The sequence below is a fragment of the Episyrphus balteatus genome, chromosome 2, assembly GCF_945859705.1.
Source record: "Episyrphus balteatus chromosome 2, idEpiBalt1.1, whole genome shotgun sequence".
Lineage (NCBI taxonomy): Eukaryota > Metazoa > Arthropoda > Insecta > Diptera > Syrphidae > Episyrphus > Episyrphus balteatus.
The window spans coordinates 70,031,484-70,049,446 of NC_079135.1; the positions used below are offsets into that span (position 1 = coordinate 70,031,484).

The following is a 17,963-nucleotide window of genomic DNA, read 5'->3' on the forward strand; positions in this document are numbered from 1 at the left end:
ACCTATACGCTTTTGATAACAAAAACATACATTCGCTGTTCGTCAGTGGATTCCACGCTTGCTATTAGTTGACAAAATATCGAGACCATGTCTAACAAATATATGGATTGCTGTGTTGTATCTAATGATGGTTCTATTGATTGAATACCAATCAAATGGTTTTTTGTTTAAGTACTGAAGTGGAAAAATCAGTGGCGACAGATGGACTGTTGAACAACATCAATGTAAATTGTTAAGGGCACACGGAGAAAAAAGTGTCACCTTAAAATAAGATGATGCGCAAATTAAATTTAACCACCTTAAAAATAAATAAGGTGATATCATCTTAAAATAAGGTGATTCCACTTGAACTCAGTTAAATTTAATGTGAACTTCATTTTATTTTAATGTGAATGTTCATCTTAAAAAAAACGACCAAAAATAAAAATTTTAAAATTATAGTGACACCTTAACTTTACTTGCAGTTTATCATACTTCACAACTTCCAACAGTGAGATAGCACAGTGGTAATGCACTGGCCTAGTAACCCAATAGTTGTAGGTTCGATCCTCGTTGGCCGCCAGTTTTGTTTTTTTTTTTTTAATAATTAATGTGACTTGTCACCTTAATTTAAGGTGATGTCACCTAAATTTAAGCAGAAATCGGCTTAAATTAAGGTGCGATCCGCTAATTCTATCTGGTCTGTTTTCTCCGTGCAGGACTTACTTTCAATCAAACTAGTCAAAACTTACAATAACGTCTCTAGAAAAGAAAATATATGTATTTTGTTTTTGAATGACTATTTAATGATCAAATTAGTAAAAAAAATTGAGATATAAAACAATTCTGGAATCAAATTTTGAATTAAAAAGTACAGAAAAAATGGTACAGAAAATGATTGTAATGTGTGCCTTAATTCTAAAAGCAATTAAAAAAAAAGAGTTTTGAAAAATTGAAATCTATTTTAATTTATATATTTTATGAGTATTTCGTACAAAATCCGACCATGTAAAAATGTACCTACATTATAGTACCTCTTTGTAATCATTATTATTTTGATGTTAAATAAAACAAATATGAAAAATATTTGTCAAATTAATCAAAATGTTCTTGTTTCGAAACAAAAAAGTTATTTTTTATACAGCAATTAAACAATCGATAGCATTTGATAAATTGAAGGCGTTGAGGTTAAATTGAGTTTACTACGAAAAAACAAAAAAAAAAAACAAAAATGAGTGACAGCTATTGATTTTTGTTTCATTTTCAAAATATTGATATTAACGTTCATTGGTGTGTGTGATTCGTTTTATTTATATTTAACAAATAAAATTGAAATGGGTTCAAAAGAAATCGATATTTTAATAAAATATAACACAAATGACAATAAAACTGTGATTTGATGAAAACAATCGTATTGTTGGTTGTATGAGCATTTAAGGAAATTCACTTGACTGTAAGCTGTTTGCTCTTATTTTTAGGATATTAGCTATTAGGGTGGATTTATGAAAATTCGTAAATGTTGACACATACACATAATTAGGAAACGGAAATGATTTCTTTTGTCAAGCATTACCGAAAGATAGGTTACTCTTAATAAATAATATACACAAATTAATAAATTGGTGTTGTATCTTTAAAATATTTCTTTGAGTTGCTCTTAACTCTTAAGTAACCCTGAAGCCGAACTTCTGTTTTCAAAAATGGCAGTTATAAATTTCAAGGTTCCACAAAAAATGGAAAATAGCCCCTTAAGTAGCAGGCATCTAGAAAATAGTTGGAATTTTTATCTTTTTAGCGTATCAACATTTTTTTTTAGCTATCTGACCCTATTTATAGCTAGATTTGTAATTAGATATGAGTATTTGGGGCCTTAATACACAAATACAACAATTTAGACCGAGAGCCCACAGCAAATTTTGGGAGTGGAGGTATAACCAAAATGTGAATATGCAGTTTTATAGCCTTATGCCTCCTTATAACGTATTCGAAAGTCTGGCAGCTTTAAATTACGGCTTTGTATGGTTTTCGTGGGGTTAAACAACGCGAGTTTTCAAATTAATGTGAGAAGGCTAAGGAAGCAAAAATTCACATTCTGAATATAAGGAATGATGCTCTGCCATTTCCCCTAAGTCTCAATATCTCAATCTCGGTGATACAAATAGAAATCAAGATATAAGATTTTTTAACTAACCATACCAACTCTCTTCTTGGAGAGTTTTGAGTTCAAATAAACAAACAAAAAATTAAACAGAAAAGTCTCCAAAACAAAGCCGCTTAAAAAGCTTATATCTTGAGTTCTATTAATCACATCGTCAAAATTTATGTCTTGAGGCTTAGAGAAAATGACAGTTGCTCTATTCAAGAATATGAAATAGTGTGAATTTGGCCTACTTATATGAATTTCAAAACTCACATTTTTCAACCCCCTGAAAACAATACAAAGCCGTCAGATTTTTGAATTCGTTATAAAAACGCATAAGGCTATAAAACTGCAAACTCATATTTTGGTTATACCTCCACTCCCAAAATTTGCTGTGGGCTCTTAAAATAATTTACTTATTTTATATTTTTAGCCCAAAGAACCCTTTGGGCTTTGATTGGTTTTCCAATACAGAAATTCAACTTAAAACATTTTCATACCTTTGCGTTTCACTCTAATGTTCAATGCTAAACATTACGAGTATTAGGGCGTTCGTTATTTTTGAATCAAGTTTCTAAGTGTAAAAACTGTTTCTAAATAATAAAAAAATTAACTAATTTTTTCAGATTTTTATTTTGACACAAGATGGCGCCCAAAGAGGGTTAAAGTTTTTTCTCATTTGAAATAGGTATGTGTTGGCTTATGAGGCCAATTTTTTAGATATACCTAGACTTAAAAAAGTTTCCAGACAAAGACATGTCGACAGTTGGTTATTTGAAGTGTCATAATGTTCAAAAAGTTTGTGAGTAATTTTTTTTTTTTAATTTAAAATTGAAAAGTTCTTTTTTTTTCTTTAATACCATATATTTCCCAAACTGATTAAAACTTGTTTCACAAAACAAAACTCAAGCATTTTATCTTAACATACCTAACAACTTTGTGACATTTAACACAGAGAAAAAAAGGAGAGAAAAGTGAAAGCATTTTCGTTTCACACGTAAGAAAAATTACTTTTTCTAATTTTGATAGCAAAAAGTTTTCCAGTTCACTGTGGCGTATGCGTGCTTTATTATAAGTACATATGCCTTCAATTTCTTTATATGATATAATGCTGGAGTTAGATTTAAGTCGAGTCAATTGTTTTTTATGATTTAGTATTGACCATCATGAAAAAACCAATTTGATTTTTTTTCATAAAAAATAATCAAAAGAAGTTTTAAATTTTAAACTTTTAATCCGAAAACTATTTTAAGTATGTTGAGTTAAGAGTATAGTCTATTGAATAGACCCTTTTGATTGGAACAAATTCGTTCAAGAGTTTTTATTGATGATTATGATTCCTTGGCATAAAAGAATGCTCCAGCCAAAAGTGCTACTAAATCCATTGGTGCATTTCTGAGAAAACGGCAACACTGGTCGGGTTTCAGTTTTTTTGATTTAACTCGAAAACCAAGCCTAACTTTGAAATGGTTCAAAGACACTTTTCATAGCAAATTTCTGTCAAGTTAAGATGGTTCAAAAAATTTAAAAACTATTTTTGACAAAAATTCTAACCCAAAATCAAAGAAAAAAAAGTTAAAAAATTGACGATTTTAATTTTAATTTTTTTTACTAAATCAAGGGGCATTTTATATATGTAGCCGGTACGTCCAAAATTTGTACTAATAAAATAAAGTAGAGGTAAAATCCTTTGATAATATGCAATTTTGAATTTTTTTTGTCAAGAAACGACTTAAATGTACCTTTTCAAAAATTAACACTTTTTCTATATTTTTGAATTTTTTAGTTAAAAGCAAGTTTTTAAAACTCGATAAAATCGTATTAATTGGTAACTTTTAGACTTTTAAAGTAAACGGACTTCGAGGGATTGATTTAATATAAACTAATTATGACAAACAAGAAAATTTATTTGCATCCTTATGTCCTTGTGTGCAATTTTGTGTTTGTGCATTTTTATAAATACGGATCGAATGGATGGACGGAGAGCCATTAGCTTTGGTCTATTGCATAGAAGAACATTTAATACCAACTCTTTTACTGTTTTCAATGGCCTGAAAAAACAATTCTTGTACAATCAACGACCAACGAAAAGTTTCTCTTGAAAAACTTTTCGTAAAAGTGAATTTTGTGGGATGATAGGACATCGGGAAGGCCGCCATCTTGGAAAAGAGGTCGTTGCTGTTTTTATTTCATAGCTCCATTTTTACTCATTTAAACCAAAAATGTCTAAGGACAAACTTATTCACAATGAAATTATCTAAAAAATGATATACAAATGAATTCCGTGAGTTCATTTAATTCAATTCTATAGTCGGTCAAAGTCCGGATTCTTCTCGCAAGGTTAGGACAATATGACATTTTTTCAAATATCTGAAGAACTTTTGATTTGTTTGGAATCTTCTTCAAGAATGAATTATAGCACTTTTAATTATATATAAAATGAGCATTTTATCGTAACTGTAACCATCAAAATGTATAAGCAACTAAACGTCGAAGTCATGGTATACTTGTTCTATAATCTTTGGCTAATCATTACGAGTATAAGGGCGTTCGTTATTTTTGAATCAAGTTCGTATAAGTGTAAAAATTGTTTCTAAATAATAAAAAAAAATCCACTAATTTTTTCAGATTTTTATTTTGACACAAGATGGCGCCCAAAGAGGGTTAAAGTTTTTTCTCATTTGAAATGGGTATGTGTTGGCTTATGGGGCCAATTTTTTTGATATACCTAGACTTAAATGAAATATTTTTGATATCTACATTAAACAACGTTTTCAAAAAGGTATAAACCATTTTTCTAGGACCAGTGGTTCAGTCAGGGCATGCCCCTAATCAAAAATGTTTTATTTAAGTCCATATCTAAAAAAATGGCCTCATAAGTCAACACATACCTATTTGAAATGAGAAAAAACTGTAACCCTCGTGGGGCTCCATCTAGTGTCAAAATAAAAATCTGAAAAAATTAGGGTATTTTTTTTTTTATTATTTAGAAACAGAATTTCCACTTAAGAACTTGATTCTCGAAAAAACATTAATAAGGAACGCCCTAACGAGTATATAATGTATTCAAGCTTTGAACGTTTGAACTATAAATATAAATATGTGCTACCTAGTCGAGTTGTTTTTTAACCCTCACAACTTATGACACCGAATAAGTGGGTAATTAAAAGGACGTTCAGGTTTACTTAATATCAAATGATTTTCAACGTCAATCCCATTCATATTAAGAGCCACTAAACTTCTCATTAAGTGGACGGTTTAGTAGATTTTAACGTTGAGTGCATTTTGCAATGTAGGATTGTAGGTATATTTATATAATATACATATACACAAACCTGCACATACATTAATGTGTGTTTGTAGCATGTAAACTTACATTATTTTAAATCTTGAATTTTGTGAAATAAGAGACCATTTCAATTTTTCATGTTTTTCCCTTATAAAAGTTTCCAGACAAAGACATGTCGACAGTTGGTTATTTGAAGTGTCATAATGTTCAAAAAGTTTGTGAGTAATTTTTTCTTTTTTTTTTTAATTTAAAATTGAAAAGTTCTTTTTTTTTTTCTTTAATACCATATATTTCTCAAACTGATTAAAACTTGTTTAACAAAACATAACTCAAGCATTTTATCTTAACATAATAACTTTGTGACATTTAACACAGAGAAAAAAAAAGAGAGAAAAGTGAAAGCATTTTCGTTTCACACGTAAGAAAAATTACTTTTTCAAAAAGTTTTCCAGTTCACTGTGGCGTATGCGTGCTTTATTATAAGTACATATGCCTTCAATTTCTTTAAATGATATAATGCTGGAATTAGATTTAAGTCGAGTCAATTGTTTTTTTATGATTTGGTATTGACTATCATGAAAATTTGATTTTTTTTTTCATAAAAAATAATCAAAAGAAGTTTTAAATTTTAAACTTTTAATCCGAAAACTATTTTAAGTATCTTATTTCTATTTTTTAAATTCATCCTTAAATTTCTTATTTTTTGACATAAATTACATAATTTTATGGTAATAAACAAAACTGCATTCAATAGTTCATTCTTATAACACTCGAAATTATTAAAAAATTCAAGGCACGAAACTTACTTTAGGTAGTGAACATTTTTGATAAACATATTTTTATTTTTATTCAAAAATCACTAATTTGTATGAATTATTTGAAGGTACCAAAAGTCCTAAATAACTTCAGATTCGTGCTCAGCATATCTCAAAATACATAATCTAGCTACCAAAAACAATAACACCAAAACATTTAATTTGTATATCTACCTGAATACTAATACATAATATACACAGTCCTTTTGTTTTAAAGAAAATATGTGCAACAATTAAAGAAAAAAAATATTAATAGAACTATCTTTGCACTCCTTGAAGTCTCAGGCATAGAAATACGTATTCCCCTCTCATTAAAAAATAACCATTTTAGTGGATTAACTAAAGCTGGAGTAACTAGAACAGCTTAGATTTTGATGATCTTTTTTTTTCAAACGTCGGTAATTAAAAATACTTTCAAGTCTATGGATTAAAAATTGCCGGTGTTGCCGTTTTGATTTTTTAAATTTAATTGAAGATTTTTGTGAACAAAAACAAATTTTTTTCAAAATTTTTTTTTAAATTTCATAAATTAATTGATGCCAAAAGATTGTCTAGGAAATTCAAGGAAAAAAAATATATGGGAGTGAGGGACAATCTTCCATAGTTCAAGCGATAGATGCAATTTTCTTATTAATTGACTTCAAACACAAAAAAAAATATTTGAACACAACGGCAACACCTACAATATTCAAATATACATTTTTTAAAAGATAGAAGCTTAGTCATATATGTAAAATTAAAATTAAGTTAATTGAATGAACGGCTTTTGAAAGAATGGTAATTGAACTCAGATTTTGAAAAAAAAAATTATTGAAAAAATTTTAACATGTCGTTTTTTAAACTTGGTCGTAATATAAAATGCATTTATTTTTAAATTTTTTTGGACGCATTTATTATGATTTCAAATTATAAAAGGAAATGTCAATATGTATTACGGTTTATGAAAAAAATTAACAAGTATTTCATTTTCGAAGAACTTTTTTTAATAAAAGTTTTGAAAAAAAATGTAACTTATTTTTTTTTTAAAGTTTAACATCTAAACATAAAATTATTTTTTATTCATTTAATAACCCTTACTGTTGAAAGTTAAATAGCAAAAATTTAAAGTTCCTATTTACCACAGTCTTTGAGAAAATTAATTATTTCAATGCAAAAATTCAGTTTTAATAAAAAAAAACCATTGAAATTGAAGTAATTTTTCATTTTTTTTTTTTCAAAAGTGTGATATATTTTACCTTTTTTGCTTCGAAATTCAACTGATAATATTTATGGCCAAAAATTTTTTTTAAATAAATTCATATTTTATTAGAAAAAGTTTGGAAAAAAGTCATTTTAAATTTTTCTAATAACATTTTTTTTTTAATTCTGAGTTTGAGGACCATTTTTTCAAAAAGTCTTGATTAAATTTAGTGGATTTAAATTTAAGAAATAAGAATGAGCTTCTGGCTTCTAAAAATGTATTTTAAAATATTGTAGGTGTTGCAGTTGTTTTCAAAATATTTTTTTTGTGTTTGAGGTCAGAATGTTAGAAAATTGCATTTATCGCAAACGATGGAAGATTGTCCCTTACTGCCTTTTATATATTTTCCTTAAATTACCTAGAGAATCTTTTGCTATCATTTGTTTTATGAAATTTAAGCAAAAAAAAAATGGTTTTGTTAAAAAAAAAAATTAATTTTAATTTTAAAAAACAATACGGCAACACCGGCAATTTTTAATCTATAGACTTTAAATTATTTTTTATTACCTACGTTTGAAAAAAAAAATCCTCAAAATCAGAGCTGTTCGGCCGGGTTCCCTAATAATTTGCTTTAGTTACTCTACTATTATTTAATTTTAGAAAAAATGTGAGAGCAAAAAATATTGGAGAAGTGTAACCTGAAATTTTGTCTAATTTCACTGTACTATGTATTTCTGATTTAGGCACTTTAGTTTTGATAAAACTTAACTCGCCTGCCAATTCAACTATTGTTAGCATATAAAATAAATAAAAAAATCACGTATACACCACAGTGAACGTAAGTTTTTTTTAAAGCTTTTTATTTTACCTACCTATTTTTAAGGTTTCACAAGATTGTACATAAGCAAAACTAACATCTTTGTATTTTCTACAGAATTCAATTCAAATCTGAGAATTTCTAGATCAATATTTTCAACTACACTAGTGATATTTTTTAAACTTTCAACACAATTTTACTTCAATATCCAAGTCTCTCCCTTCATAATTATCCTTGAGGCATCTTATATGTGTTCATTTTTTAATCACTATTGTATGCATTCCACATGCATACATCATATATTTTTAATGAAAACTTACAAATTTCTTTAGGCTAAATAATATATCCATTACTCATAGTTACATAGTATCTAAGAACCAGCACAATATTGAAGACTCGAACCAAAATCTATGATGATGTTGGTTGTCTTTTTTGAGTTATGAAATAAATAAAGTCCACAAAGTCCAAAGAACACTCATCAATCCTTAAGATAAGCTACGTCTTCATGATGGCAATTTGTTGTCTGTTTGTTTGTTCGAAAATTAAGAATGATGTCTACGCCTGCAGGAACATAAAATGCTAAAGGACAAATTTATTTTACCCCTATTGTTTTTCTATTTCAGAGAAAAAAAAAATGTTTTCTTTTGAAATGATATCACTTTTTTGTGTACACTTTTAAGTAGGGCAAAACACACAACATCTAAACGAGTGTACCCACCAAAAAAACAAAATCAAGACAACAAAAGCTATCTTGTACCTACCAACGTACGACATGGCTCACAAAAATTGTATGTCATTATGATGATGCTTTTCAGGAACATACTTATACGCAAGGGCGTAGATCTTTTTATATTCTCAAATGTATCAGCAAAGTGGAGTTTTCCGCACTGATAAAATACCAACAAGAACGAAAGAAAATAGCAATTTGCTCGAGGGCTCTCTGGGCTTTTCATCACAAGGTAATAAGTAAGCAGCAGAGAGAGAGAGAGAGTGTTACAGGTGGCTGATTCTTTTGCGGCAGAGTGAATAGACTACCTTCTATATGTTTGTTTGCAATTTTATAAAAATGACATTGAAGTTTTTACATCAGGAAGATGTCAAACCCAAGGACCGCAGCATTACGTGAGATTTCTTTTTTTCGATTCCTCAAAAAAACAGTTAGAATGAGGTTGCAGTCGGAAATGTAAGTAAATTACAAGAAAAAATGAATCACGGGAAATCCCGAGATGTTTTTTTTTGCTTTTTCTTTGTGTAAAAGAAAATCATTCGAGTTGCCTCGAATTTGAATTTTTATTGAGAATATGGTAAGGAAGATTTTTTCAAAGAGATGTTGTTTTTTTCAAGAGAAAGAGAAAAAAAAAGATTTACAAGGAAAAATATAGCCATTTGTATATCCTTTATATGAAGCTGGTTCTTATATAGTTTTGAAACATGTTTATATTGCAGATTACTCGAAAGAGGATCTTAAGATAAGCCCTTAAATATTTCTTGCTTTTTTATATGTTAAGAACGAGTTTTTCCATAACTTATATGCAAAAACGTATCGATGGATTTATTTTTATTTTCTTTAAAGCGAAAATCTAATATGTAATGGTATTCCAAATAATCAACTCTTAGGATTACATTAGACTTGACATAAAAACTGATGATATTATAAAAATAGAATGAACAAAGTGAATTCATAGTTCTGGAAAAATAGAACAAGATATCAATGAATAAATAATAAATGAAAATTCACAAAAAAAAATTCTGTTGTAAAAAGAGTCAAGGTTCAACAGGAACTTAAAAAAAAATTGTGGAAGGTTGTTGTTTCGCGGATGAGAGTTTGAAGGGCAACATAAACGTGACAAAATTTTCTTGGAATAGGTAAAGTTAGGTTAGGTTAGGTTAACGTGGCTATTAGCAGGAGAGCTGATACACTTAGACCATGATTGGTCAGTTGTGATACCATAGTGAATCTTTGAGATCTTTTTTACTATACGTTGAACCATTTCGAGCTTCTAATAAAGCTTCTAATAAAGACTACCTATGTCTTGTCTATAGGCACAGGGTGTCCCAAAATTTAACTTCGAAACGAAAACGGTAGATAGGGTAGGTGGTGAAAATTATCACAAAAAAAAAATAAAAAAATCCTAGCCAAAAAAAGTTTATTATGAACCCGTTTTGGGTTTTCGGTGTTTTGCGGTCGCCATTTGCGGTCAAAAGACCGAAAGGATAGGTTTTTCCACAATTTTCATTCATCTATGTAAAACGTAGCCTACCAATTACCTTTCGAGTATTCATTAAGCTTCTTTTATCTTTCAAAAACTCAGCACTTTACTATCTACTGCGAAAAATACAAGTTTAGTTCTGAGAGGGTACAAAAATTAAATATTATGGGAAAATTACCAAAAAAAAGTCTGATTTTTTAACGAAATCTTTTTTGTTTCGGTTATTTATGGAAAATTCTCAGCAATGTTATACCTACCATTTGGAAAAGAGAATTGAACTCACCAACTTATAAGGGTTATAATTAGGGTCATGTAAAATTTTTCAGTACCTACTTAGCTGGGCAAAAAAGTCATATTTTCTTCAAAAATCATGCAGCAAGGTTAAAATTTTTGGTAAATGTGTGTTTTTTTTTGGCTAATATGTGAGAAAGGTATCATAACAGTTGACAAAGATTTTGTTAATTTTTCAAATTTGGTGAAAAAGTTTCGTTTGATATAAGAACTAAAAATCAGTAAAATATTTTAGGTGAAAGAGTGTTTTTGTAAATAAGGAAAATACTTCATAATTCCTGAAACAGCAACGCTAAAAATGATACCCTTAGATTAATATCATGGTTAAAAGGGTGTTTTTTTGATTGATTGATAGATGTATTGATTATAATAAGCTTTAAAAATCAATGACAAGTCATAAAACAATTATTTTATTTTAAGTCGCACTGAAAATAATAAATTTCGTAAAATTACGAAAATCGTTTCATACACTACATTTTCGTTGGCCCAACGAAAATATGTAATTTTTCGTAATATGAAAACCTTCATCAATTAATGAAAACGTTTCATACACTTTTTCTCCCTTTTTAGTGCCAAAAAATCCAATTCAATGAAAAGATTCATCAATTAACGAAAAATTTCATACTCATTTTAAAGAATAAAAATAGGAATTTTTCCCTTACTTTATCAAAGTTTTAATTAAGCAACGAAAAAATTCATTAACTTATGAAATTCAACATTAACTTACGAAAATTTTCATAAGCTTATGAAAATTCTTCATATACTAATGAAATATTAAATTGGCTTATGAAAAAATACATCATTAACGAAAAAAATCGTGGCCTTACAAAAAAAAAAACGTAGACTTGATTAAAAATTTAATCTTTCTTTATATAGTTCGCATTAGGTTTTTGTTTAAAAATCTATGTAAGTTGAGCTGAATATAAAAAATATTTGCGTAGTGACAAGGTGTCTCACGATAAGTCGGACTCATCAGTTGACTTAAATGAGCTCAACCTTGTCGAAACGCCAATTTTTGGTTTGGACTGTAAATTAATAATTTAACAAGTCCAATAAATAAAAATACTTTAATCTACTAAAAAAAAAATAATCAATACAACGAAAAGTTTCGTTAGCTAACGAATATTTTCGTAATTTAATTAAAATATTCATAAAATCTACGAAAAAATTCGTTAGCTAATGAAAGTTTTTTCATAAATTAATCAAAAAATACATTGACTAACGAAAAATATCACCGTGGGTAATTAAATTTTACGTTAATCGATGAAAAATTTCGTAAAGTGATGTAAAAATTCATTAACTCTCGATCAAAAATTTTTATGAAAAATTTCATTAAAATACTACAGTTTTCGTTGATTGATAAAGTTCTTCACTAACGTATGAAAGCCATTTCGTTGAGCCAATTAAATTTTTCATCGGCTGAAAATTAATTAAATTTTCGTTGGCTCAACGAATTTTTTCGTTGTATTTACGTAAGGATTTGGTTCAGTGCGTAAATAAATTTTCAAGAACCTTTTTAAAATTGGCCAAAAATGCTATGCTAAATATCAAATTTGAAGTGCATCATTATATGTAAGTTTTTTCTATCATTAAATCAACTAAAATATATTACATTTTACGTTACGTTTTTTTTTCTCTCAGTGTACCACCAATGTACTCGAAGGTATATGATATTGAGTTGAATAAGAAAAAAATACAGTTTTGATTTTAAATTTTCCCCAGAAATAACATATAAAACTCTTCTCGTTGTTTTAAAACCAACCAACTGTCTTTCTTGTTTTCAAAATCAGCTATAGCAAAGAAAACACCAGGTGGGCAAAGGAACTGTAGGAAATATGCTACCTTACTTATTTTCCGGCCATGACCACAAAACACATCCGACATAGTAAAATATAATAGGCATCCAACTCTATTTCCCATCTTCCTCTCTTCCAGAGCTGTCCATTTTTAAACCTTCAAGAATTTCTATTGCAACTTGCAATACGACCACCTATAGCTGTGCAAAGGAAGCAAATTGTTCTCATCTTGTTCAACAAGCGAACGGACTATAGTTGGTTCTATCAAATACAGAACCATTCTTTGTGTAAAACAAAAAGCATCTCTCAGTTGGTGGTATGTACACTATAGTATAATTCCCTTTTGATTGAAATAGGCAGGTAAGAGCAGCATTTGGCGATATATCCAATATTCAAAATAGTTTTGAGTTGAAAATTTCAAGGAATCATAATATAGTCGTAGTCGTAGTTGGAACTCGGAACATGGAATTTCGGAAACAATTGAGAATTGACTATATGCTTTTCACTGTGAAAGCATTTATGTTCCTTTGACCATATATGTGAATAACGGCAGCGCAAAAGGATATTGGTTAATTAGAAAGTGTAGAAAATGGGAGGTATTGATAAAATGCTGTGGCTATGACAGCGAATGAAATTAGAAATTAAAACAATGAACATGTTGAAATATGAGTTCCATCCATTTTGAGTTTCATAGATTTGAAAAATAAAAAAAAAACCGGGGATGTTCACTTAATAAAATTTGTCGCCAGGTTCCACAAACTCACTGCGTGTCACATAGAACGCGTCATCGGGTTCAACACTCAGTAAAAAGCGTTGTAAAATGTTTTCTTTGACTGATGCACAGCGGCCCAAATTTATAAAACTCGTTGCATTAGGAGAAAATCAAAAACTAATTTATTTAATTAAATAATTTTTAAATTTCTCTGAAACATTTATTAAGAAAACTAGTGGCTAGTTTCCTATCTGCGTTTTAGAGAGATTTTATTGCGGTGTTAGTTCACTCAAGGTCAGTGTTTCAGTTTTTTTTGAGTTTGAGACCTCTTTGATAGGAAAAACAGTTATTTAAAAAAACTAAATTTTGCATTGCTACAGATGTTTTAGGATGTGTAAAGTTTGTAGAATTTGTCCGTTTTCAAACAGATGAAAAAATTGAAGAAGACAATTGTAAAGCTCTTCCGCTTAATCTACTGGCCAGTGTTTTTGTAAGACATATTTTACGAAAGTTGTAGCGACTACGAATTTCATTGGACAATGAAATGAAATGACATTTATATCGATGCAACAAAATTAGAATAATTGGAAATTGAAACTTGAAATACCAATACTTTTTAACAACCTTTCATCGACAAGTTCTAGCATCCAAAGTTCTAACTCCAGAATTAAATGATGTGCTTAAGGCTGGGTGTACCACCACATCAACGTTTATAAACTGGTTGATAACTTTCCCATTTGAAAAGATATGTGATTGAATGAAATATATTTTATTATTTGGTTAATAAACAAAGCTTAAAATATAATATTCGACCTTATAATTTCTAAATTTGAATAATAATTGTAGTTCAGAGAGTATAAAAAGCGATAACACAGGTCGACAAAAATAAAAATATTTTTTGTGCTTGGGTTTAATTTGCACTTTTTGGGTTCATGGTAAACCAAAAAAATAGATAATCACCCTTTCTCCTCCAAAGATTTGCTTTTGTAGTGTTGGGAGCAAAAATACAATTTTCATACCCTGTGAGCCTAACTCGAGTCTTATGAGCTATAGTGCAAGAACAGTGCATTGTACAAAAAAACTGGTAAAGTCTAAAATGTAGATAATTTAAAGTTCTACATTTTTGCCAAAGCACTTTATTCGACTTAAATTATAACAAAAAAGTTATGATGAATACAAGTGTTTTTTGCTCCGAAAAACCCTGTTTTGTTTAGTTCAAACTGTTATATTTTTTTATCTAACTTCAACTTTGGAAACTTTTATACTTTTTTGAAAACTGCAATACAGGGACAAGTTTTAAAAATAATAAACCAGAGTCACACAATACAAATTTTTTTGGTCTTGTTGCTCTGAAATAAAAGTAAGAAATTGAGTTTTTATGAAACTAGGAACTGTTAATTAATTTGCAAAAAAAAAAAAATGGCGTATGAAATAAAAAATATTTTTATTAGTTAATTGTTTCTTATTGTTAGGTAATGTTTTAGTGAAAGAATTGTAAAAAACAAAAATCAATTATGGGCAGAGGAAGCAAAATACTGTTGCAAAGTAGGGATTTTTCGAAATTTCACAAGAACTGTAAGTATTTGGGATGAACAAGTTACCAAATTCTGAGAGATCTTAAGTTAGCATATCAGTTCATTTCGTTTAATCAATTACTTTTTAGACACCCTGTATATGCAACAAAATAATACAAAAAAAAAAATATGCAAAAAAATTTAACTTTTCAATAAATAAAGAATTTCAACATGAACTAGTTTAGCTACAGTTTGGATACAGTTATTTGTGTAAGCAGTTATTTTTGTATAATAAAAATACTGAATTACTTTTACCATAAATATTGAAAATAGAAGGTATCAAATAATGCCTCAAGCTCCCATTTGACAAAAAATCGAAAAAAAACCAAAATTTAGATTTAATTTTTCTTTTTTCTTCTTATATTTACTTTTTTTTATTTTTCTGACTATGAATATGAAAACAGCATTAAAATGAAGAAAACAAACCAAAAATCAGCTAAAACGGGTAAGACGTTCTCGAGTTTTTGCCAAAATTAGGCACTACAATTTTTGTAAAAGACAGATTTACTTGAAAACTGGCTGACTTCAAAAGCAAATTAAAAAAAAAAATATTTTCCAGATGAGTATCAATATATCTATCATAATTTCATAGTCACAACCCAGGAACAAATTTCGTGTTGACCTGTGTAATTTTGGTGGTTGTTTTAGTACGACCTATTTGTTGTGTGTTTCTAAGTCAGGCTAAACATTTTCTTAATTCTATTTTTAAATGAAATTGAACCAAAGTAAGAAGTAAAGCTATTTTGAAAAACTTAAACTTTGTTTTTTTTTTTTTATGGAAAAAAATTATTCGCAACTTATGCTATTTTTCTTGACCTTGTAATGTTTGAACAAGTGGCAACTCAGCCTTAAAGATGTATTTAGAGTAGAATAAAGACCTTGCAAAGTCGACTTGTTTAGCTTGTATGCGATGAAATTCTTCTTATTTACCACTCCAAGATCAGAGATTCCCTCGGTGTGAAAGAAAATAAATTTTCACATGAGTTTGGGAATAAAAGATTCAAAATCTGAAAATTCGAATCAATCTGACAATCTGTCGCATCTAAAATTATCCTTTTTCACTCATCCTTTTGATCACTGAAACATCTTGCGTAAGAGCCTTCAAGGAAGAGAGGAACATATTTTTACTGAAAAAAAAAAAAAAATCTAAAGAAAACTTCGATTATGGTTAGTGTCTCTACAAAAAAAAAAAAAACAATTTTGATTCTTTTCCCTGCATTCCAAAAAAGTTCTTGAAGAAGGTTCATCGAAAGAATCGATATTTGTTAGTTCCTTTATGGTTCCTCTCATGGTATAGAGTTTATTTAATTTAGAGATGAAAATATTGAGTTGCTTTCAAGAAATGAATTCCGAAAGTGAAAATTTACAAAGATGGATTTTTAATCCTTTTTTGAACAATTCCTCTGAACTTGTTCTTTAAAAAATTGAAATTTGTTTTCCAATGCAAAATTTGAAATAAAATATTTTATTGAAAATTTTAAACAACTATGGTTTAAAAAAAATCAATAGGAACTTTGGAGGCAATTAGTTTTTTTTTTAAATATGTGTACCTACCTAAAGGGAATTTCAAAAATGTAATAGTTTTTAGCGTATTTAAAGTAATTAAAAAGTTATTGGTACCAATACAAAAAAAGGCGTATTAAATTAGTTAAATAATTTTACTTTTTTTCATATTTTAGCCACATATCAATGAATTCCATCGTTTATTTTCATATTTTACAATCATTTTTCTAATACATTATTTATCAATAAATAATCAAAGGTTGTAACTATTGGTTAAAAAAAATATTTTAATTTTTTTTAAATGCAAATTAAGAAACAAAAATATGATTTGCTAGTTTGCTGATTATTAGTTTAAAAGAAATAAAATGCACGACTGGGTCGCACGAACTTGCTCTTAGAGTTAAAGTTGCTTAAATTTTTAAGACTTTTTATATAGAAATTTGGAAAAAAAAATAAAATTCGTTAAAAAAAAAAATAAAATAAAATCTGAAATTGAATTGCCCTCCAAAACAAGTAGGTATGCAGTTTTAATTGATATATTAACATGCATTTTTAGAAAAAAAAAATTTCAAAATCGTTAGAGCCGTTTTTTTAAAAAAACTAATTTTTTATGAATAATTTCTTGGAAAAAAAAAGTTTTAAAATAAAATTGGTATGCCATTTTGTAGAAATCACTAATCAACATCTAAAAACAAAATTTCAAATAATTCAATGTCCCGTTTTCGAAAATTTGATTTTTCAAAAAAAAATTTCAAAATTTTTTTAAAAATAAAAAAATTATTTTTTTCAAAATAACGGTTCTATGGCAGGTACCGTTAATAATGGTTTTCAAAAAAAAATTTTTCCATTGAAAGATAGACCTTAGCTTAAAACTAACATTTGAATTTTTTAAACAAAATCGTTAGAGCAGTTTTTGAGATATTTCAATTTTACTAAAATTGGTATATGACAAGTACCGTTATTTTTGGTTCAAAAAAATTAATTCCAAAAACCCCTCTGGAGAGTCGCCAAATAACGCTACATACCAAGTTTGACATTAATCGGTCCATCCGTTTAGGCTGTAGCTCCTTATACAGACAGACAGACAGACTGACAGACAGACAGACGGACTTCCGGGACCCACTTTTTTGCCATTGTAAAGCATCGTAATGTCATTGAAAAATGTTATCTCAACTTTTTTTTTTGTAGGAATGCATAACTTGATATACATATAGTACCTACATATATCGCAAGAAAAAATAAGGGTTTGTTCACAACATTAACCGTAAATAAAAATCATCCAACAAATATTGTATGTTTTTCAAAGCCCAGTTAGATTGAGAATAACGGACACCCTGTATGTTCGTGAAATTATCGTCAATGCCATGAACCAACTAAAGAAGAAAAGTTGAATTCAACTGTCTTATACAATACTTATGAATTTATTAAATTAAAGTAAATTACAAGGGATCTACTTCCAAATGTAAGCAATCAAGATCAAATACATAAATTGTCTCTGCAAATGTCTACCCTGCCTTGAGCATCCATCTCAAACATAGTTGCTCCTTTATATATCAACATCAACTATTCAAATTTATATTAAATTGACAATGTTGTCAATTATACTGACCCTATAACAGTTTTAATTGGCTTCATCAAATATTTACTTTTCCTCATT

At 28.3% G+C, this 17,963-nt stretch overlaps 1 protein-coding gene across 4 annotated transcripts in view; it reads right to left on the reverse strand.

Annotated features, from left to right (window-relative positions):
• The window catches only part of LOC129911530 (uncharacterized), an 86,972-nt gene that overhangs the window by 9,314 nt on the left and 59,695 nt on the right, over nt 1-17,963 (reverse strand). The window lies entirely within an intron of this gene.